Consider the following 26748-nt stretch of genomic DNA (forward strand, 5'->3'; position numbering starts at 1 on the left):
GCCTCCCAGGAGAGCACCTCGGAGGAGAGCTCTGAGATGCCATAATAAAAGTGGCATCGTAGCTGTCGTCCCACCTTCCTCCAGCACAGCACCTCTTTGAGAAATGTTAGTGGTCAGGTTTCGGGTGCACAATGTGATGAGCACCACAGCTCTACATCAAGTGGAAGCAGGAACCCCAAGGCGAGGCAGCAGTCAGAGGTCTGCAGGATCCCAGCTTGGTCCGAGCTGAGCCTGTGGAAGAGGTTATCCCGGAGACATTAAACTGCAGCCAGGACATTCAGTGTCACTTCAGCAGATCCATAGCCACTTTGAGGAGTCCCAGAGGCTTCGGGTGCAGGAGCTGTTGCCGGCAATGTGTGGCACTGAGGCCAACACTGCTGAGGTGGTGACCTCAGTGGAGAGCCTGGTACACGACACGGCACCAGCAGTGGAGATATCCAAGGCATCACGCAGTCAGGAATGGCCATGCTGAGGGTCTCGACAGAATGCTGGGCGATGTCACCCAGTACGAGGCTGACCTTGATGAGGTTCTGCGGGACATGTCCCTCTCTCAGATGGAAATGGCGGAAGCGCTGCCGATCATGTCCCAGTCACTGAGGAGAGTCGGCACACTGGTGCAGACCACGGGGCACCGCCAGCGCTGGCAGAGCCAGATGATGCCGGGATTTGAATCAGCTGCCCTCTATTCCAAGGTCAACCCCAGGACCCGATGGACACTGACCAGTTGGAGGGGCACTGTGTGCCATCCCATGGAGTGGTGACGTTGGCCATCAGCTCCCTCATTCCACCTCTCTAATGAGTCTCACCCCACCAGCCCCCCAGGCACACTGCATGCAGGTGATGGGTGTGAGCGAGCACTCAGCAGAAAGGGGGAGGTCAGACTGAGGAGCATCGGTGTTCAGCTCTTACAGGTTCTCATCAATCCCCTGCACGGGACCCGCTGACGGTCGCGACACAATCCAAGCATCCTGGAGTGATGTGGCATCTACCCTGAGAGGGTGGGAAACATTAATGTAGGGCACTTCCAGAAGGCCCAGTGGGTACAGGGCAACATGTGTGGCATCTATCACCCCCTAGACCTGCTGCCCGGGCATCTTGCTGGGCTTCATCCATATCAAAATTGATGTGGTTTTCCGCCCGGACAAACAGGGCATCTGCGTCCTGTTGGATGCACCTGTGGGCTGTGGCCTGGGAGATACCACACAGGTCCTTCCCCACCCTGGAATGATCCTGGGGTATAAACATTCAGGGCTGCAGATGTCTTCCTCTTTCATGTGGAGCCAAGTCCGTGAGGACACAGCACAGGTGTCGCACCATCTCCTTGTTCAGGCAGAGGCCTCCTATGGCACGCGCTGTCTGTCATCTGTTCAAACGACCTGCAGCGCTTGTACACCCTGGTCCGTCATGGAATTTCCCTTCTAGGTCCCTCCTCAGGGTGTGGGGTGGGGTCTGGCACATTGTCCACCTCCTCTAGCATTTGCAGACGCTGCTACTGCCGCCGTCTCTGGCATCTGGCCGGCTGGACTAAGGCACCACCAGTACAAGTTCTGGGTCCAATATCCATACCATAGCGTTCAATATCTGTAAGGAATTGAGAGAGGGTGTTAGATTTACAAACAGCGGTGGTTTCCACCCCGAGATCCTACATGAACACGCCCCCCTCCCCGACCCGGAAGGCACAGCCCACAGACTCCTGGCTGCAACGGGTTCCCCTCACTGAAACCCAGACCTGTATCCTGGATACCTGCTCATAGCGTCACCTGGAGTGGGCACTGGTCCCCTCCCCATGGCACTCACTCACCCTCTCGCTGTAAACATGTCCCCAGAGCTGTGACCCATCCTCTGGGTGTTCGGATGTTTTGTGTGTGGTGTTGCCTCCTGCAGTGTTCAGGCACAGTGTCCATGCATCACGGTCTCATTGGGATGCTAGGCAATGACTCCCACATGCTACATGGCCGGCCCACCCACAGGAATCCACTTGGGTTGTGTGAAGTCCTCACTTATCCACAATTGCCAATTCCCTATTAGCAATAGCCTTCAGCCACATGGCCAGAGGCCTCAGCAGTCAGTGGGGGTTGTGGGTGGTCAGTGGGGCAGATGGGCAGGGATACACAAGATCCAGGGGTTGACATGGTGATGCTGTGAGGGTTGCCCCCCCAGCGCTTCTACCCCTCCCCTCCCCCCAATATCCCATGGTTGTTTAAGCTTCCGGGTTACTGTAAAGCAAAGAAGACAAGAGATCTGCTTCTCCACAAAACACCTTTATTTATTTGATTCAACTTCAGACACAAATCTCCACCAACAAATAGTGCCACCTGTAACCCCTTTATATATCAATGACTTCTATTGGATAATTGAAATCAAATTAGTATTTAATTGGAAGGTCTGTTAACCCATCCCTAACAATGGCTGGCCACCCCAGCCAGGGCTGTCTCTTCCCCCACCCCCCCAACCAAGGGTCCTCTGCCTCCGCTGAGCACTATGGTGGCAAGTCCACCGCCTTTCGGCTCTTTGCCTGTGAACAAAGATGGCTACTCACCTCCTTAGCCTTAGCTCCCCACAGAAGCCCTTCCGCCAGTTTCACATTTTTCAAAAGGAGTACTAATCGGCGCCAGCACGACCACTTGCTGGGGAGGTCGCTGAATCATGGGGGTGCTGTTGGATAAGGGGTGGCTCTCATTAATTGTATGGAAATTTTGTCTCGTTTTGGCCTCTCCCTCTATTCACCGACCTCGTTTCGCTTGAGCGAGAGCATAACAAAGACAGAGAATTATATCCTTAATTTCAGGTCTTGACCTTTCATCAGGCGCTCTTTTTCTCTATCTTCTGCTAACATCGTTCCTCTCACCACAGATACTGCCAATCCCGCAGAGCATTTCCAGCAGTTTCTCTTTTTATTTGAGATTTCCAGCATGCACAGAATTTTGCTTTGAATTACTTTCTCATAAGTTTTGTATATGTTAAATTTCTAAAGAAAGATTGGGTGGAATTCTCCTATCCAGGACTAAGCCCATGGAGGGGACATGGAGTGTTTCTCACTGTGAAGGTCAATGTATCTTCTATACCATATCCACTGCTGTGGCGTTCCAGAGTCACTGGTAGCTAGCCTTCATCTTGAACTCTGGAGTTTCTGGACTGGTGTGCGTTTCTGCTGGTGTCATGGAGAATTGGGCGTGAGGAAATTTCCAGTCGGACCTTCAACTGCTTCCTATTACTGGGATGCAACTCGGTTTCATGCCAGCCTCCAGCAGGATTTCCATGGTGGGCAGCAGGAGGATCCTACAGTAATTTCGGACCAGCGTGAAACTGATTTTTGGGCCTCCCATCAAATTCTCTCCCCCTCCCTACCTGCTATTGATCCCACCAGCAGGGGACATGGGAAAAATTCCACCCATTGGGCAAGGTTTTCTCACTGCTCCCACCGACAGTGACGCCCTGCTGCCTAGGGCAAACACCAGGAAACCCTGTTGACAGTGGCAAGACTGGAAGATCCCACCACTGGCCAATGGTAGGCCACCTCCGCCACCACAAAACATGCTGTGGGTCAGGGTGGAAGATGAGGTAGCTTTATACTCCAAAAATCATTGATGCTATTCATGTAGTTTATTTGGTTGAATGCTACGGTTTGGGAACTACTTCAATTACTTCACAACAAAATATACATAATTAAGTAATCAGTACAAGGAACATTATATCATTCACAGTTGAATCATAACAGCTGTCATATTTGTAAACTTGCACAGAACCATATGTATTGAATTTAAACTCTTTGTTAAGACACCCCAAGCACTCAACAGATAGCATGCACAGCTGAAGTTACTGCTGTCTGAATGTGAAACACTGGAATAGGTAAAGTATTTGTTACAACCCGCAAGTATCTTATGGGGTGGGAACAATTAACCTCCCCATGAGCCTTGCAGAATATGAACTCCTATGTTCAGGGGGTGATACTGTATGATAAATGAAGGGTTAACAATTTTATATAAATGCATCGAACCACCAGATGGTAATTAAGAGCAGTCACGTAGATCATGTGACACCCTTGATTCTGGGAGTAGGTGATTAGGCAGGGTGTAGAGTAGTCGCGTGTTCATGAGATCTGTAGATAGAACTATAGTTTCGCATATTTAGCAACCTTTGTATCTTAGTAAGGTGTTTGAATCTAGTTATAAATAGTGTTAATAAATTAGCTTTGTTAATCAACATAGCTTTATGTTCTTTGTTTAACACTACACATCAAAGCCATCCTTATCCAGAAAGCAAAGAATATCACATGGCACCAGGAGTGCTTGCGAAGGTGAAATCCAAAAGTTTAGTGAGAGAAGAAACATTTTTTAAAATCTCTGTGCGAAAGAAAATTTGCGAAGAAAGAAATAAATTTCTACCAGGCTCGGATCTTAATCACCTCGTTGAAACAAGTAACTTTGAAGAACTGTCCAGTTAAAGCGAGATGGAAGGTTTGCAAACGCCTTGGCAATTTGGTACATCAGGTAAAGTTGATGTTAACTGGCGAAATTTCAAACAGCAGTTTGAATTATATATCTCTGCCTTAGACCTCGAAGCGGCCAGCGACCAGCAAAAAATAGCGTTGTTTCCAACAGTGACTGGATCGCAAGCCCTAGAAATTTTCAACTCATTCCGATTTGAGGATGAGGCTGGCCAAAAAAATTACAATAAAGTAATCAAAATGTTTGACAAGCATTGCGAGCTTCAGCTAAATTAAACTTTTAAAAGATATATTTTCATGCAGATTCCAGAAGTCAGGTGAAACACTTGGCTGCTTTATTACAGATCTCAGGCTTAAAGCGCATACCTGTAATCTTTCCATTCTCTTAGACTCACTTCTGCGCAATCAGATGATATATGGAGTTAAAAGTGAAAAACTGCATGAGAGATTGAGACAATCAAAGTTAACGTTTGAAGACACCATTAGTATATGTCGAGCAAGCGAACTGGCAAAAAAAAAATCATGAAATGTTGGTCCGTGAAAGTGGCCGAAAACGAACAACGTGGCCGACGCCATGAATGATGTTGCGCACTTGGAAAAGAAACGTGCTCCAGACGGCAGCGTCATGACATGCAAATGTTATGGCAACGCCCACCAAGTAAAATAAATTCCCTGCGTTCGGTAAAACCTGTGAGAAGTGTCACAGATTGAATCACTTTGATTCTCTCTGTCGAACTGGAATTACATCACAACAATTTAAGAAGATGTTCACAAGGGATAAGCTGTCCAGGAAATAAGCTTTAAAAACCATGACAACGAAGCGAATAGACCTGACACTGCAAGATGGATTTGATTTGGAAGATTTTTTATTTGTCAATACAATTGAAAGTGTAGATAAAGTTCAACAGGCAAATTCCAATGAGGACATTTTAAAACAGATCTCAAACGTTCACGATAATGATGATTGAATGATTCCATTAAAAATTAATAAAACCAATATACAAATTGGATACCAGTACGCAAGCTAATTTTATTAATCAGGCAGACATGGACAAACTAAAAACAAAACCTCTAATTCACTACAAAGGAAATGTTATTACCACAATGGAGACCTGCTATCTAACAGTTCAGGCCAAAGACAAAGAGATTCCAATCAAATTTGAAATTGTAGGACCAAAACAATCATCATTGTTGGGTGTTCAGGCATGTGAGCTACTGCAGCTTATGAAGCACATTCACAACTCAGTCAGGAACTCAGCCTATGGCAAAGACCAAATTGAAGCCATTAGTAACAAATTTCCTAATGTTTTTCATGGAATGGGAACATTACCATTCAAATATAAAATACAGCTTTGAGTGAATGCCAGACCAGCCATCCATCCACCAAGGAGAGTACCAGCTCCCTTGAGGGAACATTTAAAACTGGAACTTGACTGTATGTATGCAACAGCTGGGGAGAATCATAAAGTGGAAGAACCAACTGACTAGGTCAGTTCTATGGTGTGCATGAAGAAAACAAATGGCGACCGAAGAATCTGTATCAATCTTAAGGATCTTGTGGTGAATGTATACTATAAATTCACACTGTGTATCACTGTGTCCCTGTGGGCTCCATCTGTGAGCCGTTGTGCGGCTCTGCCCACAGGGGGAGATGAGGAGCATGTACAGGGCTCCGCCCATGGCTCCTCCCACAACCAGAAGTATAAAGTGCTGCGGTCTTGCGAGCCTGCCTTCAGTTCAGCTAGTCGCAGGCAGGCTCAGTTGTAAGTCGATTAAAGCCACAGTTTACTTCTACTCGTGTCCTTGAGTGAATTGATGGTCGCATCAATTTAATCGTCTTAAAAAAAACTACCTTGGAATCAGCCCTCAAACCTGATCGACTGGAACTCGATCCACAGGCTGCAGAAGCGAAGGAAATATTTCTGCATTGGCTTTGGTGCTTCAAGGCCTACCTGGCTGCGTCGACTACCTCCGCTGTTACTGAAGAACAGAAACTCAGTCTTCTACACGCACAGGTGAGCCATCGCATTTCAACTCAACTTGATAGTACCGACTCGGACACTTGACTGCTTGTACGTGCGGCCCGTAAATGAAGTTTACGCACGGCATTTTTTACTACCCGCTACCAGCACCCTGCAGAGTCGCTAGAAGACTACCAGCGCGACCTAAAAGCTCTAGCACGGGTATGTAACTTCCAGGCTGTGACAACCTCCCAGCACATGGAACTCACCGTCCGAGATGTGTATGTTGCAGGGGTCCGGTCCAATTACGTGCGCCAGCGTCTCCTCGAAAAAGGGGCCCAGAACCTGGAGGACACAGTAACGCAGGAACTTTAAACTCGTTCCCAGCTGAACACGCGACCCCATCGTGGACCCCCGACCAGAGACTACCCCAAGCCTGCGCCGCGCGGCCACCCGCCCACCACGGAGCGCCATCGTGCCACATTTGCGGCCAGCCCCAACACCCACGACAGCACTGCCCGGCCCGCAATGCGACCTGCAGCAGCTGTGGACGGAAAGGACACTTTGCAAAGGTATGCCTGGCTAAAACCAAATTCTCAAACTTGAACGCTATCCAGAACAATCGCCCCTCCAACTCACAGGCCCGCAGACCCCACAATGTGGCAGCGTGTCTGCCGACTCCATCTCCGCACGACATGTGCGACTCATCTTGGCAATCCTCCCTCACGCGGCCGGCCATGTGTGATTCATGGGGGCCGCCAGCTTCCTCGCCACGTGCAATCAACAGGGGTGGCCATCTTGGAAGCCATCGTCCTCGCCGCCCGCCACGTGCGATCAACGGGGGCCGCCATCTTGGCCATCACTCGATATGCAAATCGATGACTACGACCTCCGTGGACAGTCATCACGGGGCCGCTCCAGCACCGCTGACCAAGCCACCGACTACCCGCAACTCAACGCAGTCACTTTGGACCAGTCGCGGCCAAAGCACCTCAGAAGCACCATGGTGTCCGTTCAAGTCAACGGATACAAGACACCGTGCCTCTTCGACTCCGGGAGCACCGAGAGCTTCGTTCACCCAGACCTGGTAAGATGCTGCTCGCTCCCGATATTTCCAGCACGGCAAACTATCTCCCTCGCCTCGGGGTTGCACTCGGTCCAGATACAAGGGCGCATGGTGGCAACACTAACGATACAGGGTGCCAAAACTACTCCAACTTCCAATTGCATGTATTCCCGACCTCTGCGCCCCTCTCCTACTCAGACTCGATTTTCAGTGTAACCTCAGGAGCCTAACACTCAGCTTCGGCGGACCCCTGCCCCCTCTCAGTATATGCGGTTTAGCAACTCTAAAAATCGACCCCACCCTCCACTCTTCGCTAACCTCACCGCTAACTGCAAACCCGTGGCCACTCGCAGCAGAAGATATAGCATGCAGGACAGGGTATTTATTAGAGCCGAAATCCAGCGGCTCTTACGTGAGGGAGTCATAGAGGCCAGTAATAGCCCATGGAGAGCTCAGGTGGTGGTCGTCAAGACCGGGGAAAAGTTCCGGATGGTAGTTGATTACAACCAGACCATTAACCGGTTCACGCACCTCGATACGTACCCCCTCCCACGGATTGCAGACATTCTCCAGAACCCTCTCCGATTCGGAACTTCGACACTCCTCAGTCGAAAAAGAAGCTCAAGCCATTGTGGAAGCCGTATGGCACTGTAGGCACTGCCTCGCAGGTAGGAGGTTTACCCTCATCACCGAAAAGAGATCGGTTGCCTTTATGTTCGATAACTCGCAACGGGGCAAAATTAAAAATGACAAAATCTTGAGGTGGAGGATCGAACTCTCCACCTATAATTATGATATCGCATACCGTCCGGGGAAGCTCAACGAGCCCCCAGATGCCCTGTCCCACGGCACATGCGCCAGCGCACACGACGACCGATTACAGGCTATCCACAATGACCTCTGACACCCAGGGGGTCAGCCGGCACATCCACTACATCAAGGCCCGCAATCTGCCTTTCTCCACCGAGGAGGTTAAAGCTGTCACCAGGAATTGCCCGATCTGCGCGGAGTGTAAACCGCACTTCTATAGACCAGACAAGGCCCACCTGGTAAAGGCATCCCGGCCCTTTGAACGACTGAGTATCGATTTCAAAGGGCCCCTTCCCTCGAACAACCGTAATGTGTACTTCCTTAACATCATAGATGAATTCTCTCGCTTCCCGTTTGTCATCCCGTGCCCCGATATGACCTCCCATACCCTCATCAGAGCCCTGCACAGTGTCTTCACCCTGTTCGGTTTCCCTAACTACGTTCACAGCGACAAGGGTTCGTCCTTCATGAGTGATGAGCTGCGTCAAGGGCATCGCCGCGAGCAGGACTACCAGCTATAACCCCAGGGGAAATGGGCAGGTGGAGAGGGAGAACGCGACGGTCTGGAAGACCGTCCTACTGACCCTATGTTCCAGGAATCTCCCGACCTCCCACTGGCAGGAGGTTCTCCCCGACGCGCTCCATGCAATTAGGACCCTCCTGTGTACAGCCACTAATCAGACTCCTCACGAGCGATTATTTGTTTTCCATAGGGGCACTACCACAGGAGCATCACTTCCATCCTGGTTGAGGACACCGGTCCATGTCCTCCTCCGGAAGCACGTCCGGACACATAAAACAGACCCGCTGGTTGAGAGGGTCCTACTACTACATTCAAACGCCCACTACGCATTTACCAAGCACCCCAACGGCCGGCAGGACACCGTTTCCCTCCAGAACCTGGCGCCTGCAGGATCCACCACCACCACTACCGAGGTACCCCTCAAACCACACCTCACCTGACTCCCCACGCCCTGCGCCCCCGCGCCTACAGGTTTCCTGCGCTCCCTTTCACCCATCACACCGGTCAGGAACGAAGCTCAGAACGAACCACCCCCGGAGTCCACCCTCAGATTCACATTGGACATCAGCACACAGCCATCCGAAGTGGCTGCAACCCCGGTGTTCCGCCGGTCCCAGCGAACGATTCGAGCACCGGACCGACTCAACTTATAGACCCGTCACCCCCGCCGGACTTGATTTTTTTAACAGGGGATGAATGTGGTGAATGTATAATATAAATTCACACTGTGTATCACTGTGTCCCTGTGGGCTCCATCTGTGAGCCTTTGTGCGGCTCTGCCCACAGGGGGAGATGAGGAGCATGTACAGGGCTCCATCCTTTGCTCCGCCTATGGCTCCTCCCACAACCGGAAGTATAAAGTGCTACGGTCTTGCAAGACTGCCTTCAGTTCAGCTAGTCGCAGGCAGGCTCAGTTGTAAGTCGATTAAAGCCACAGTTTACTTCTACTCGTGTCCTTGAGTGAATTGATGGTCACATCAGATCTAAACCAAAATATTAAGAGGGAACACTACCCAATTCCCAAACGTGAAGAAATCACGAGTGAGATGTCAGGTGCAAAAATCTTCATAAAACTAGATGCACCCATAGGCTTTTGGCAACTTAAGCTAGATGAAGCAAGCAGGAAACACTGTCCCTTGATATGGAAGGTACTGCTTTAATAAAATGCCTTATGGTGTCATCAGCATCCAAAATCTTTCATTGAGCGATGGAACAAATGATAGAAGGTATTGGAGGCATAAGAGTATATGTTGATGACATCATCATATGGTCAGTGAATGAAGACAAACACAATGCATGACTTCTTCAAGTCATGAAGTGAATTGAGAAGTTTAGTTTAAAACTAAATACAGCCAAATGCCAATTTGGCATCTTCAAACTCACGTTTTTAGGTGATCAAATTTCAGTTCAAAATGTGCAACCAGACACTGAAAGGTTTCAGTCATCAATGAAATGTCTTCTCCTAAAGACAAAAAAGTGGTTTGAATGTTAGGCACGGTAACATTTCTGAGAAAGTTCAATCCAAATGTGTCATCACGTACCATGGCTCTGAGACAGCTAATACGTAAAAATGTTGTTTTCACTTGGTCTGAAGAACACAATAGGGAGTGGTCTGACCTAAAGACAGCATCAGTTCTGTCCTTCTTTGATCCCAAGAGTGAAAGATTTCAACAGATGCCAGCAAAGACGGCATAGGAGCTGTGCTGTTACAGCAGACATGTGACGGGCAATGGCAACCGATTGCCTCGAGAGCAATGACACCAACCGGGTATCTCTATGCACAAATTGAAAAGAGAGTTTGGGTCTCCTCACTGGTGTGACAAATTCCATAACTATGTGTATGGGTTACCCTCCTTCACAGTGGAAACTAATCATCATCCTCTCGTATCCATTATAAAGGAAAAATTGAATGACATGTCTCTGAGACTCCAACGGATGGTTATGAAACTTCAAAAGTATGACTTTGAGCTAGTCTACACGCCAGGTACAGTAAGTTGCAGCTGGTGCACTGTCGTGTGCAACTGAGGATCCAGAGGCGACCGACAATGGACATCGAAGCTCAAGCAACCCTGATTGAAGAAAGTCTACCTGTCTCTGATGAAAAGGTGCAACTCATCAAGGAAGAAACATCCAAAAATGAAACAATCCAAAGTGTGTTGAATTACATGTGAAATGGTTGACCCAAAGAAACTTGTTCCAACTAATAATAATAATAATGTTTATTGTCACAAGAAGGCTACATTAACACTGCAATTAAGTTACTGAAAAAAGCCCCTAGTTGCCATATGGGTACACAGAGAGAATTCAGAATGTCCAAATTATCTAACAGCGGGACTTGTGGGAGGAAACCGGAGGACCCGGAGGAAACCCACGCAGACACGTGGAGAACGTGCAGAATCTGCATAGACAGTGACCCAAGTGGGAATTGAACCTGGGACTCTGGCACTGTGAAGAAACAGTGTTAACCACTGTGCTACTGTACCGTCCATACTACAGGAACCTATGCACGGAGTTAAGCAGTGTAAATGGATTCCTGGAGAGATGAAGATGTGGTGATGGAAGCAAAGGGGAGACGGGGTAAGGAAAGGTGGATAAGATTGGGGAGGGTTTAAATATATTTAAGAAAGACAAGAAAGAAAGAAATGGTAAGAGACAGTTGAAATGAAATTGGATGAAAACAAATGGGTCTAGGTGGCTAGAGCTGAAATTGTTGAATTCGATGTTACGACCGGAAGGCTATAGCGTGCCTAACCAGAAGATTAGATGTTGTTCCTCTTTTTGCGTTGAACTTCACTGGAACATTGCAACAGGCTAAGGAGAGACATGTGGGCATGGGAGCAGGGTCTTTTCTTAAAATGACAAGCAACGGGAAGGTCCTGAATGCGCACAGACCGAAGGTGCTCAGAAAGTGATCACCCAGTCTGCGTTTGGTCTTCTGATATAGAGGAGACCACATTGGGAGCAGCAAATTCAACAGACCAGATTGGAAGAGATGCAAGTGAAATGCTGCTTAACCTGGAATGAGTGTTTTGGTCCTGGGCTGTTAAGCATGGAAGAGGTGAAGGGGCAGGTGTTACACCTTCTGCGATTGCATGGGAAGGTGCCATGGGTGATGGGAGAGGTACTGGATATGGCGGAGGAGTGGACTAGATTAGGGAAAGGAGGTGAATGAAGAATGGAAGACAGAGGGATGGCCAAGGGGACCCCAATAAGGTTGCATGAAAACTCACAAATAAGGGGGTCAAATGGGTACCAACTTTTTTACTGGAGGGGATGCACAAAGACTCCAGATGCGGTGGGTAGAGATTTAAGTGGAGTTTGGATGCCTCACAGGTGATGGGATTGGAGAGAAGGTGGTTGAATAAAGGAACAGAAGTTCTATTGAGGCTGCTAGACATTTTCTTCCGGGTTGTTGACATCATGTATAGTGAGGTGAATAATATGAGTATGTTGGACTGGTATTTAAATATGGTGTCCACACCTTCAAATCCATCAGTTGAGGGCGGGCAGATGAATCGGCTGTCAGCCTGCCAGGGGAGTCAGAGGGAATCTGCTTGTGCATAATTATTGAGCTTAAGCACAGAATCTGGCACGGGTTCCGCTATTCTGGCCGTAGGGAGAGGCCCTGCTGGAGCTGCCAACCATAACACTTAGGGGTGGAATCTCTTCCACCCATGGCCAGGTAGCGGGGTTCCCGATCCAACGGAAAATCCTGCACAGGAAAAATACATCTCGCGATGATTGACACGTCCTCACCACATCAAAAGACATTAAGTGCTTTCTGCTGAGAAAAAGAGGAAATTAAAGCAGTTACCTCCTAGATGTTTTTAAACATTGTGCCTAGCTTCACAGCAGGGTACTTGAAATGCATTAAAGCGTGAAGGGAAATTAAAATGAACAATCCAGACACCTGGCTGTCTGAAGCTATGAGCCTGTCAATTATAGCCTACTAAAATCTATTTCTCTTTGAAAGTGAATAGAAGCCTGGTTGATCAAAGTGCCTGAGGGAGTTTAAAGCCTAGTGATAGCTTGCCATTCTATCAAATAAAAGCTGCTGCTTTCAACACTTCTGTCTGATGCAGCAGGTATAAAGGGCTGGTAAGTGAAAAAGCAATGTGGTGGAATTCTCTATTCCTGAGACTAAGTGTTGATGCCACAACAGCAAAACTGGTGCCACACCTGGACCAATTCAGTGACTGCTAAGGGGCTAGCACTGGTGTCACGTGGAACACAATCAATTCCAATGAGAAATTATGTGGTATTCGCAGGGTTCACGATTGATACTCAGGAGACTGTCAAGCTTCAGCCGCATAAACGCACTTCACTCCCACATACACCATCCCAGCCAACAAGATGGAAGAAAGACGCACAGCACCATGATTTACAGACGCAGAGCGTGAGATCCTCCTGGACGCAACGGAAGAGAGGTGGGCCAACCTATACGCCAGCCCAGGAACGAGGCTGCCACCCGCCGCTGTTTGCAATGCCTGGACACAGGCAGAGGCCAACAGCAACTGTATCTGGATCGGCCTGCAGCGCCGGAGAAAACTACACAACCTCATCAGGGCAGATAGGATGAGTAGGCAGCATTGTGCTTATGGCAGTAACCCCTGTCCCACACACCAGGGCAGCCGAACCCCTGCCCTGCACAGTATTCCAGCACTCATACCGGACACCATGGCCGGTGCCCTGGCCACTGTAACCACCAGCTACTCACTCCCTGGGCTGCATGTGTTGAACTGTCTAACACTGTGTTTTCTGTTCCCCCAGGAGAAGGCCACCTATAACCACAGGGAGCAGGATAAAACTGGAAGAGGACCGTTGGATCTGCAGCCACTTACCATGGCAGAACAGCGAGCCCTGGACGTGGTCAGCGGGCCCGAGGAAAGGGAAGTTGTCGGGGTGGTGATTAGTCACGGGAAAGGAAGTGACAGCCCGTTGAATTGCGGTTCTCTGTGCCAGGTGTGTCATCAGGGCAGATAGGATGAGTAGGCAGCATTGTGCTTATGGCAGTAACCCCTGTCCCACACACCAGGGCAGCCGAACCCCTGCCCTGCACAGCATTCCAGCACTCATACCGGACACCATGGCCGGGTGCCCTGGCCACTGTACCCACCAGCTACTCACTCCCTGGGCTGCATGTGTTGAACTGTCTAACACTGTGTTTTCTGTTCCCCCAGGAGAAGGCCACCTATAACCACAGGGAGCAGGATAAAACTGGAGGAGGACCGTTGGATCTGCAGCCACTTACCATGGCAGAACAGGGAGCCCTGGACGTGGTCAGCGGGCCCGAGGAAAGGGAAGTTGTCGGGGTGGTGATCAGTCACGGGAAAGGAAGTGACACCCTGTTGAATTGCGGTTCTCTGTGCCAGGTGTGTCAACACCCCACCCCCCACCCAACACCACCCTCCAGCCTGTGATCTAATCATGCATTTTGTCATGTCTTGCAGGATCTGCTGGTGATGGGGCAGGTCTGTCTGGTGTCCCCCACCCCCAACCACAGCCAGTGCCACAGCCCAAACCCACCCATGTGCTGAGCAGTGTTGACAACACCGACACGCAGGGGATCCATATAACTGTGACCCAGGAAATCCCAATCTCACACCATTACCAACTGGTGTGAGTCCAGATCAGTATTGGCTATCAACACCCTTTTGATAAAATCTGCATCACCCCAATTTGGTGCATAAATGTTTGCTAATACCACTGGTGCACCCACAGCACATCATTCGCCAAAACATATCGTCCCCCAGGGTCTGTCAAAATTCTAGTCATCGTAAAGCCATCCTACTGTTGATCGCAGCTCCTCTCAACCTTTAATCAAAATTTGAGTGGAATACCTCCTCCACCCACCTTTTCCTCAGTTTCAACTAGAACATAGAACATAGAACATAGAACAGTACAGCACAGAACAGGCCCTTCGGCCCTCAATGTTGTGCCGAGCCATGATCACCCTACTCAAACCCACGTATGCACCCTACACCTGTAACCCAACAACCCCCCCTTAACCTTACTTTTATTAGGACACTACGGGCAATTTAGCATGGCCAATCCACCTAACCCGCACATCTTTGGACTGTGGGAGGAAACCGGAGCACCCGGAGGAAACCCACGCACACAGGGGGAGGACGTGCAGACTCCACACAGACAGTGACCCAGCCGGGAATCGAACCTCGGACCCTGGAGCTGTGAAGCATTTATGCTAACCACCATGCTACCCTGCTGCCCTGATCCCTAATCCGCAAATGTGTCTCCTGCAAGAAGACTTCCTCTGCGTTCAAAGTCCTCAAATGAGTAAACACCCGGCATGGATCCTAGCCGAGTGTGGCGATGATGGACACAGTCCTCAGACGCCACACCGGGTCCCTGACCACTGAGACCACACATGTCCCGCGCAGTCGGCAACTCGGCACATCGGGGCGGAGCATCACGTGTGAGCCTGCCGGTGACAGCTAACGCAGTTGCAACGGCACACGGCACGCAACGCAATGATGTCATTTTGGGTGGGGGGGGGGGGGGGAGGGGTGGAGCATGGCTGACCTGCGTCAAACCGGCACCTGCCCCGATTTGAGCTTCGGAGTCGATTCTCCACCCAATCGCTGATTATGATATCGGCGTCAGGCAAGAGAAACTCGCCCAAAATCCGGAAGGAGATACCCCAGGTTGAGAAAGCGAGAAAGGGAAAGGAGAAAAGATTAATCTGTGTAAGATCCTAGTGGAGAAGAAACTTTGGCTGATTGGTTAGAAAAATCAAAACTGTAAATCGAAGTATATACTGTCTTGACCTCAATAATATGTACGAAAAGACAGACTGTTGGAACTATAGCATTAACCAACAGAGATAACCATCTAATTACGCCAAGATATCCGTGATTCTCAAAGCAGAAACCGTGAAAACATACAACAGTGTCCGATGGGGGAAACAAGAATTAATAGACTGTGAGAACTGTAACAGGATCTAAAAATAGTATTGTTTTGAGGAATATTGAAAAAACACTGTATGATTATTTACACCATGAATTAGTACCAGTAGTTTTAAATGTTACAAAGTTAAGACTCCCGAATTGAAGTCCTACCCAGATCAAGAGATTATATAACTGATCTAAAATATTATTAAGCCAATTATGATTTTTCATAATCTTTATTAGTGTCACAGGTAGGCTTACGTTAGCACTGCTATGAAGTTACTGTAATAATCCCCTCGTCGCCACACTATGGTGCCTGTTCGGGTACACTGAGGGAGAGTTCAGAATGCCCAATTCACCTAACGAGCACGTCTTTTGAGACTTGTGGGAGGAAACCTGAGCATCCCGGAGGGCAGCCACGCAGACATGGGGAGAAGGTGCCGACCTCACACAGACAGTGGCCCAAGCTGGGAATTGAACCCAGGTCCCTGGTGCTGTGAAGCAACAGTGTTAAATACTGTTCCAACCAGTCGCCCAAACTTGGAGAATCTGGATGAAAAATTGAGAGTTTTAACAAGGCAAATTAAAAATATGTTGGGGAAATTAAACAAAAGTAATGAACAAAATATTAAAAAAAACAATTAACCAGATTATAAAAGAGAGAGCTAATGATTGAGACCAGAATTAGAAGCAAATTCTTTGCAGTATTTATGGAAATTGGATAATAGAGTAATTTAGAGGCACCATGGTGGCGCAGTGGGTTAGCCCTGCTGCCTCACGGCGCCGAGGTCCCAGGTTCGATCCCGGCTCTGGGTCACTGTCCGTGTGGAGTTTGCACATTCTCCCCGTGTTTGCGTGGGTTTCGCCCCCACAACCCAAAGATGTGCAGACTAGGTGGATGGCCATGCTAAATTGCCCCTTAATTAGAAAAAATGAATTGGGTACACTAAATTTATTTTTTAAAAATAGAGTAATTTATGGGATATTTGGAAGAAGTGAATAATGTATTAGTTTGGAAAGGGAACTAAAATTCATTTAATTTGAAATGCTTGAGTTTCTGTTTAAAATTCAAAAGGTTTTGTTTGAGTTTGCGACAAAAGAAGCAGGACAAATTTCAAACTGTGAAAGCCTATTCCAAAACACAAGATAAGATGAATTTGGCAGCAATCCAATTGAGTCTTCCAAAAACATTTGAACTAAAAGTAATGCCCAGTCAATTTAAGTTTTTCTTTTAAAAATTGTTTCACCAAAAATATCTCTTGTAACTTGATTAGGAAGCAAAAATTGCAAATGAAAATTGGTTATGAAAAGAATAGGAAAAAAAGAGATGAAATTCAAGCAAAATTGACGGATAAGAACAAAATATGATTTTAAGGGCACTAATGATGTACCAACTTTCTCCACCTACTCTCTGCCCCTTTAGATTCTGTTGGAAAATTAACCATTTCAGCGGACAGCTGATTTGACCTAAATCGCACAGAAAAATGTGAACCTATGATTATGTATTCGTCTATGTTAATTTATATAAAGTTTAATTGTGAATTTATGGGAATTCAACAAGATGAGTTAAAAGTGAAATTTTAAGCATAGTCCAGAAGAATTTGGATTAAGTGTGAGAACACATACCCTAGATAATGGAACAAAACATTAGTAGGAACTATGATGGACAAATGTCAGCAAGCCAGCAAAATTATAATCTGTCTGTATCCAATATACCCCTCCCATCAAGCCAAGTGTGGATTTAAGACAAATAAGAATATAACTCATACCCTAGAAGTTAGAACCCTAAAAACAGAGACCACAAGGGTTGTACATGTGGGTAAGGAAGAATATTGTGTTACCACCTCACTGAAAGGATATTGGTATGGTACCAGAACATGTCCATGACATATTTGTCAATCTCCACCTATCCCTCTATCTAGCCCCACAACCCACGCCCCCTCCCACAACAGTATAAATCTGACCGTATTTCCGGTCTCTCCAGCTTTGACAAAAAATCATTCAGAACATAGAACATACAGTGAAGAAGGAGGCCAGTCGGCCCATCGAGTCTGCACCGACCCACCTAAGCCCTCATTTCCACCCTATCCCCGTAACCCAATAACCCCTCCTAACCTTTTTGGTAACTAAGGACAATTTATCATGAACAATCCACCTAACCTGCACGTCTTTGTACTGTGGGAGGAAACTGGAGCACCCAGAGACCACGCAGACACAGGGAGAGCGTGTAGACCCCACACAGACTGACCCAGCGGGGAATCAATCCTGGGACCCTGGCGCTGTGAAGCCACAGTGCTATCCACTTGTGCTATCGTGCAGAATCGAAATGTTAGCTCCGTTCTCTCTCCACAGGTGCTGTCAGACCTGCTGCGATTGTCCGGTATTTTATGTTTTTGTTGCAGATTCCAGCATTCACAGTAATTTACTTTTATCTCCATGTTGGATGGGGTGCTAATCAAGCAGGCTGCTTTGTCCCAGATGGTGTCAAGCTTCTTGACTGTTGTTGGAGCCAAATAGAGAGTATTCCATCATACTTTTGATTTCTGCCTTGTAGAGGGTGGGTATACTTTGGGGAATCAGTAGATGATTACTCGCCACAGAATTCCAAGCTTCTGACCTGCTCACAGTAATCACAGTATTTACATGGCTGATCCAGTTCAGTGTCCAGTCAATGATAATACCCAATATGTTGATAGTTGGGAATTTAGTGATCGTAATGCGATTGAATGTCAATGGAAGATGGTTAGATTCTCTTTTGGTGGAGATGGTCATTGCCTGTTACTAGTGTAGCACAAATGCTACTCGCCACTTGTCAACCCAAACCTGAATGTTGTCCAGGTCTTGCTGAGTTTAGATACGGACTACTTCAGTATCTGAGTAGTCACAACCTTTGTGCAATCATTAGCGAACATCCCCACTTCTGACCTCATGATGGTAGAAAGGTAATTGATGAAGCAATTGAAGATGGTTGGGCCTATATTACCCCAAGGAACTGCAGCAATGTCCTGGGACTGAGATGATTACAACCACCTTTCTTTGTGCTAAACATGACTCCAACCAGTGGAGAGTTTCCCCCCTGATGCACACTGATTTTAGTTTTGCCAATGCTTCTTGATGCAACACTATAATATTGCCTTGATCTCATGGGCAGTCATTCTCACCCTCTTGTGTTCAGTTCTTTGGTTTATATTTGGACCAAAGCTGTAATGATGTGAGGAGCTGAGTGCCCCTGCTGGAACCCAAACTAAGGGTAGTGAGCAGGTTATTAATGAATAAATGCCACTTGATCGCACTATTGGTGTCACCTTCCATCATACAATTGTAACTTCTACAATGTGCCCTTCTGTGCCTGGAGTTGATGTGGGGGCAGCCACTACTCTGATGCCTGAGATGGCAATTGATTGTGTCAGCTGGGCTCCATGAGCTGTACTGATGTCTGGCACATTCTGTGCCATCTATATCTGTGCAGTGGCCACCACAAGCATCGGACCAGCATGCAGCTTTGATATTGATGTCAAAAGGGATGGGGATCCACCTTCAGTGGTCAAAGTGATTTCTCAGGAGCCCCATTGCTTTCAGCATACCCGTATTCGGCTCTTTCAGGCTTCAAATGCACTCCCAGGATTTCCTGAATTAGTTCAGTTTGCGGCAATGGGAAGATGACTGTCTGGACCATCTCACCAACCCATGTCTCCCTCAATCGCATGGATAAGCCATATTATTGAAGTCTGTGCATATCTCCAGTTGGTACAATCCTCCATATGTCTTTCCATGATGGTCAGCATTCTTTCAATGGAGGATGCCATTTGCTAGAGAAATTATACCACTGATAGCATGGATAGACACCCCCATCCTTTGCACGAGGAACTGCACTGCCTCTGGAGACTTCGGCAGATGTTCACACATTTCATGGCTGAGGGAATGATGGATGCAATCATCACTTTACTCACTCTCCACTGCAGTGAATGGTATTTCACTTTCTGTAATTTGACACCCTGGCATTTTGAACACTCTTCTCTTGCAAGCACAGATATGTGCAGTGTCACACTTGTCTCGTGGTCCATCTGTGCTCTCTGAGGCACTGCTGACAGTCATTCAGCCTTGTAAACCTAATGATCACCCATCAATGAACATCGGGTTCAAGTTTGCTTGAACTGGATGCTTCAATTTGAACACTGGTGCCTGGTGTTTCTCCATACATGCAGCCGTATTCTCCATTCCTGAAACTAAGTGTTGGTACTGGGGCAGGATTTGTGGACTTCTACGACAGCAAATCTGGCGCTGCACCGGGACCGATTCAGCGACAGTTGAGGGGCTAGAACCGGTGCCACGTGGAACGCAATCAATTCCAGAGAAATGGTGCCAGTTTTGCTGGGTTTGTGATTGACACTCAGGAGGCTAACAAGCTGCAGCCGCATATACACACCCTAAATCACATGGATAAGCCATATTATTGAGGTCTGTGCATATCTCCAGTTGGTACAATCCTCCATATGTCTTTCCACACACACAATCCCAGCCAACAAGATGGCAGCAAGGTGAGCGGCCACGAGGTTCAATGACATGGAAATGGAGACCCTGCTAGATGCCATGGAGGAGAGACAGGCAACCCTGTACCTTGGGGTTGGAAGGAGGCTGCCAGACGCTGCCGTCCTTCCGGGCCTGGGCGCAGATTGCAAAGGGGTCAGTGCCATTGGCAACACCGTCTGGAGCAGCCTGCACTGCCGGAAAAAACGGCACAATTTCCTCAAGGCTGCCAGGTGAGTAGGTAGCACTGTGCCCCTGGCATTAACTCCGTTCCCACACACCTGTTAGCCCACTACCACCCTGCACCACATGCCAGCACCTAGACTGGCAGCCATGGCTGGGTGCCGTCGCCACTGAAGCCACCAGCTACCTACCTGCCCCTCAGGCTGGTTGCATTGGACTGTCTAATGCTGTGCTTTTTCTGTTCTCCCCCCCCCCCCCCCCCCCCCCCCCCCCCCCCCTTCCCCCACTCCAGGAGAAGGCAGCCCATAACCGGCAGGAGCTGGAGAAGACTGGAGGGAAATCGCTCGACCTGCGGCCCCTCAACATGGCAGAACAGAGGACCCGAGATGTAGTCGGCGGGCACGAGGAGGTTGACATCAGGCAATATCCCCTAAATTACTCGATTCTTTTTTAAAATAAATTTAGTGTACACAATTCATTTTTTCCAATTAAGGGGCAATTTAGCGTGGCCAATCCACCTACCCTGCACATCTTTGGGTTGTGGGGGCGAAACCCACACAAACACGGGGAGAATGTGCAAACTCCACACAGACAGTGACCCAGAGCCGGGATTGAACCTGGGACCTCAGCGCCGTGAGGCAGCAATGCTACCCACTGCGCCACCGTGCTGCCCATGCCAAACATTTCTTAAATCGACACTCTCATTACGTCTCCCAACCACCCCCACCCCCCCACCCCCCCTCCCCCACCAGCCCCACCACCCCACTCCCCTCCGGCCCGCGATTGAATCATGTGCCTTGTCTTGTGTCTTGCAGAAGCTGCTGGTGATGGGACAGACCCTTCTTGTGTCCCCCACCCCAAACCCCAGCCACCGCCAGAGCCCGGGTACCGACCAGCAATGAGGACGACACCGACACGGATGGGAGCTATCGATCTGAATCCCAGGACACCTCAGAGTTCGAGTCCGGGGATTACATAGATTTCCCACCCCAGCTGTCTCCAACACCTTCCACCATCCCAAAGACACTCGAGTTAGCGAAGAGGCTCCTGGGCACTATCTGGTGCGCACCACACTTATGGTCCGGTATGGCAGGTGGAAGCAGGAACTCCTGAGGGGGTAGACAGTCGGAGGGTAGGCCAGCTCCAGGTACGTGCTGCCTTCCAGGTCGGTTTAGGGCTTCTAGAACAGACCATTGCATCGATTGTGAAGATGCAGTCGCAGAGCCAGGGACTGCATGAGGGTTTGTTGGTGAGTACCCAACACCTGCAGATGCAGTTGGAGGAGTCCAACTTTGTGCAGGAGCAGGAGGTGGTGCCGGCGATGCATGCCACCGAGGCCAACACCACACAGATGGTGCCTGCCGTGGTGGCCTTTAGGGATCAGGGGTCAACATGTCCAAGGCTTGGGGCATTCTGCGAAGGCGGTGGCCGAGGCCCAGGACAGAGCTACTCTCTCACAGGCAGCCATGTGTGGGAACCACGCTCCGAGTGTGGGTCAGGAACAGAAGGCCATGGCTGAGAACGTAGGCGGCTTTGCCCAGGCTAGCGGACATGGCACAGACACAGAGGAAGGTGACCCAGTCCCAGAGGGAGATGGCACAATCACCGGGTGTTGTGGCACTGACCCAGAAGGTGGCGGGACAGTCGCAGCATGATATAGGGCAGTCCCAGGTGGAGGTGGTCCACTCCCTGTGCTCCGTAGCCACATGCATGTGAGCAGTCATCCAGGACTGGCAACACAGGTGGCGGGGGAGCCTCAGGGGTTAGCTCCGCTCCTACACCAGTACCATGGAGTAACCCATGTCCTGCCCATCCCCGCCCTCCTTGGCATCCTCCTCCTCTAGCATGTCGCCCCTCTATTGCGTGATGCTGTGGAGGATGCAGCAGGCCACCATGTTGAGGGTGGCCCTCCCAGAGTGGTCCAGGCACCTGAACCGCATCTTCAGGATGCCGAAGCACCTCTCAATCATGCCCCCGGTCTCGGCATGGAAGGAGATCTCAGACAGGTCCCCACTCGCCATCTGGAAGGAGCCCAAAGTTCAGGGCAACCATCACCTTGACGGCTACTGGGAGTATTCCCCCACGGTGCCAGGTGCACCATGATCCAGCAGATATGTCGCACTATCCTCCTGCTCAGCCGAGTAATTCGATGGCACGCACATTCCAGCAGGTGCTCGAATGACAGACGCTGCCGGTAGGTGCAAGGCCTCATGCAGGCCTCCTTTGCACCTCCTCATCTTCCTTGGTCTGTTGGCTGGCATGCTCTCCATCCTCCCCCGCTGCTAGCAGTCCACTGGGGCAGGTTCCGCTGCTGTAGGGTCTCTCCCTTGAGCACTCCAACTCGTACAGCGCAGTGCAGTCATGAGGTGGAAGGCCAACATTGCTGGTTGTATTCCACAATCCATTGTCTGCAGGGGGTGAAAAGCCAACATGTTGACATGGTGCATACCCTGTGCCAAACCAGGTCCAGTGGGCAACAGGGTGGCCCCGGTTGGCACTGCAGATCCTCTCCCTGCATATCCCCCCTTCCATTCTCCACATTCCTGGCTCTGTCGGTGCCCGGCACCATGGGGGCCTCTCTCCCATGGAAAGATCACCCTACCTAAGACCACACCTCCACCCGATCCCGTAACCCGGTAATCCCATCTAACCTTTTTGGACACGAAGGCCAATTTATCATGGCCAATCCACCTAAACTGCACATCATTGGACTGTGGGAGGAAACCGGAACACCCGGAGGAAACCCACGCAGATACGGGGAGAACGTTCAGACTTCGCACAGACAGTGACCCAAGCCAGGAATCGAAATGGGACCCCGGAGCTGTGAAGCAATTGTGCTATCCACAATGCTACTGTGCTGCCCTAGGATGAGCTGACGGTTGTTGAGGGGATCTTTCTTAAACTAGATAGAATCGTCATTCCCAAATCATGCAAATCATGGTGCTCAGGCAGATCCATGAGGGTCACCTGGGGGTCGGGAAATGTCGACCCAGAGCTCAGCAGGCAGTTTACTGGCCTGGCATTAGCCAGGACATTGCCCACACAGTCCTCAACTGCACAACATGCCAGAAGTTTCACCCAGCTCAGCCCAAGGAAATGCTGCAACAGCACGAGATTGTGACCTCTCCGTGATCCAAGGTGGGGATAGACCAATTTCGCGCCAATGGGCGTGATTACGTGCTCCTGGTCGACTACTTATCCAGCTACCCAGAAGTGGTGAAACTGTCGGACCTCACGTCCAAGTCCGTCATCAAAGCCTGTAAAGAGATATTTGCAGGCATGGGATACCACTCACGGTAATGAGTGGCAACGGTCATGTCTTTACAGCCAAGAGTGGTCCGTCTTTGCACGATCCTACCACTTTAGTCATATCACATCCAGTCCCCATTACCCGCAATCAAATGGGAAGGCCGAGAAAGGGGTCCATATTGTCAAGCGGTGGCTGTGTTAGGCTTCAGACCCAGCCTCGGATTTCAACCTGGCTGGTTTAGCACACTGGGCTAAATCACTGGTTTTTAAAGCAGACTAAGGCAGGCCAGCAGCACGGTTCAATTCCCGTACCAGCCTCCCTGAACAGGCGCCGGAATGTGGCGACTAGGGGCTTTTCACAGTAACTTGATTGAAGCCTACTTGTGACAATAAGCAATTTTCATTTATTGGTATACAGGGCAACTCTGGTCGATTGGTTTGGCTCTGGCGCAGTTGCTCATGAACTGCAACCTGAGGACGACTGTTCCAGCCATCCATGTTCCCGACCTTGACCACCTCACGGTGCTGCAGAAGGTGCAGCGATCCAGGGACCAGCAAAAGATCACGTATGATGCTCATGCCACGGATCTGCCTGCGCTGGCTCCAGACGATGTTGTTCGCGTTCAGCTGCCTGAGGGAGGTTGGTCAGCCCCAACTGTTGTCGTCAGACAAGCTGCTCCCATGTCTTTTCATTGTCCAAATGGCTGATGGCTCCATTTTACGGCCCAACAGGAGGACGCTGCGTAAAGTTCGGTGCTCATCACCCGACTGCACCTTTCCGCATGACATCATGCCTCTCCGGACGTCTTGCACCACGAGGCCACAGAACTGGCAGCGATCCCACCTGTGCACAAGGCCACCGAGATGGCAGCCATTCCGCCTGTCCAGGTGCCGGCGAACCCCCTCCACCTCTGCGGCGATCGACAAGAATTCGTCGCCCACCACAAAGACTGAATCTATAGACTTAAATCTTGTAAATATTGTTCAGTTTGCTCTGTATCTGCACGATAGACACCTTCCCATATACATATGTTCATTCATTCCCCACTTGCACATAGTTATGCATGCGTATACAACCACCCCCTGCAGACAATGGATGGTGGAATGGTGGGAAAGCGGTTGCCACCTGCTGCCGTGAACTGAGCCTGGCGCAGGTGGGCGTGTTGTGAGCGCCATGGGCAACACCGCCAGGACCAGCCAGCAGTGATGCAGGAAACTGCACATCATCCTCAGGGCAGCCAGGGTGAGTAGGCAGCATCGTGTCCATGGCACCAAACCTCATTAACACGCCGTAACTCCAACCTTTCCCCCCACTCCTGGGGAGTGACTGAACCCCCACCCTGCACCACCTGCCAGCATCCATACTGGCCGCCATGGCCGGGTGCCCTGGCCATGAAGGCCACCACCTGCCTACCCCCTGTGTTGCAAGAGTCTGACTGACTGTGTGCTTTTTGTCTCCTCCAAAGTCAGGAGAAGACGGTGGACAACTGCCGAGAGAGGAAGAAAACCAAAGGAGGACCTCAAGACCCGCGGCCCCTCACCGCAACAGAGCAGCGGGCACTGGACCTGATCGGTGGTCCTGGGCAGAGGGCAGTAGGTGGGGTGTAGGTTGGCATCAGGCGAGCAAGTGAGACCCTGATGAGTTGCGGAGCACAGTATAGCAATAGGGGCTAAGGCACAAAGCTTTACATTTTTGTTCACATTAAACACCTGCGCACAATATTGCAACGTTCTGTGTTGTTCCTTGTGTCTACACTGATATACAATCACCACATCCCCCCTTTTTTCTTTACATATTTTCTGTACATCGTTAAAGAAAATTGTACAAAACAGTTAGATTACTTATGATATGTGTATCTATACAAGTGATGATGATATTGGTTATTTTACAAAGCCAATCAATATTTATCAGTCCAATCTTAATAAAAACATTTATGAGTCCAAACTTGATGAATTTGTTCATTGATCTTTTTCTTTTTCGTTGTTGACGTGTTGACATAGATATTGCAACTCCGTTGTGAATGTTGTCGGTGATTTTGATTTTTAAAAAAGTAACCAGTACGTCATCGCGAGGTGTTTGAGTGGTCGAACCACTGATGTTGACTGACATTGACTTTTGTTTTGTGCTTGTGGTTTCGATTTAGTGTGTCATCTGCCTTGAAAGCTGGTGTGCTTGCTTGTTCTGGAGCAGATGTGAGTCTGTGCGATTCATTGTCATCCCATGGCATGTTTGTAGTCTTGTCATTGTTTTGCAGTGTGCTGTGGCATTGTCCTTCATGTGCAGAGTTGTACCATTTTGTACAAGTCGTTGTTTCATTGCTGTTGTTTCTGTCGTTCCTGTCTTTGTTGTTTTCGTTGTCGTTCTTGTTGTTTTTTTTGTCGTTTCTGTCTTTGTTGTTTTCATTGTCGTTCTTGTTGTTGTTTTTGTCATTTCTGTCTTGGTTCTTGTCGTGCCTGTTGCTACCTTTGTTATGCTTCTTGTTGTTTTTGTTGTTCTTCTTGTAGTTTTTGTTGTTGTGCTTGTAGTTTTTGTTGTTGCTGTTGTTGTTCTTGTTTCTGCAGTGCTTCTTGCGATTTTTTTTGTTCTTATTGTGCTTCATGTTGCTTTTGTTCTTGCTGTTGTTGTTCTCATTTCTGCTCTGCTTCTTGTGGTTTTTGTTTTTGTTGTGCTCAATGGGTGTCCCGTATGGATAATTTGAGTCATTGTCACAGTTATTGGTGCGAGTGTCCTTTGTGGTATCTGTTACATTGAACGTTTTGTCTAGAGAATGGTGAGAATCATCTGATGTTGCATTGATGCTGGTGACATCAGTCATTTGCGGTGGATTTGATTCCTCTTCTTTGCTTCCTTGGTGCTCCTCTTCTGGAGTCAAATTCTTCACCATTTCATTTTCCTGTTGGTCTTTGTACTCCTCTTCTGGAATCATTTGTGGTGGAGTTAATTCCTCATCTTTGCTTTCTTGGTGCTCCTCTTCTGGAGTCAAATTCCTCACGATTTCTATTGACGTGTTCTCTCTGGACTCTTGGTGCTCCTCTTCTGGAATCAAAATCTTCATGATTTCTATTGACATGGTCTC

At 49.0% G+C, this 26748-nt stretch overlaps 1 protein-coding gene across 2 annotated transcripts in view; it reads right to left on the minus strand.

The window, feature by feature from the left end:
* LOC119951075 (coiled-coil and C2 domain-containing protein 2A-like) overlaps positions 1–26748 on the minus strand; it is a 610180-nt gene that overhangs the window by 33230 nt on the left and 550202 nt on the right. The window lies entirely within an intron of this gene.

The sequence above is a fragment of the Scyliorhinus canicula genome, chromosome 16 (genome assembly GCF_902713615.1).
Source record: "Scyliorhinus canicula chromosome 16, sScyCan1.1, whole genome shotgun sequence".
Taxonomy (NCBI): Eukaryota; Metazoa; Chordata; class Chondrichthyes; order Carcharhiniformes; family Scyliorhinidae; genus Scyliorhinus; species Scyliorhinus canicula.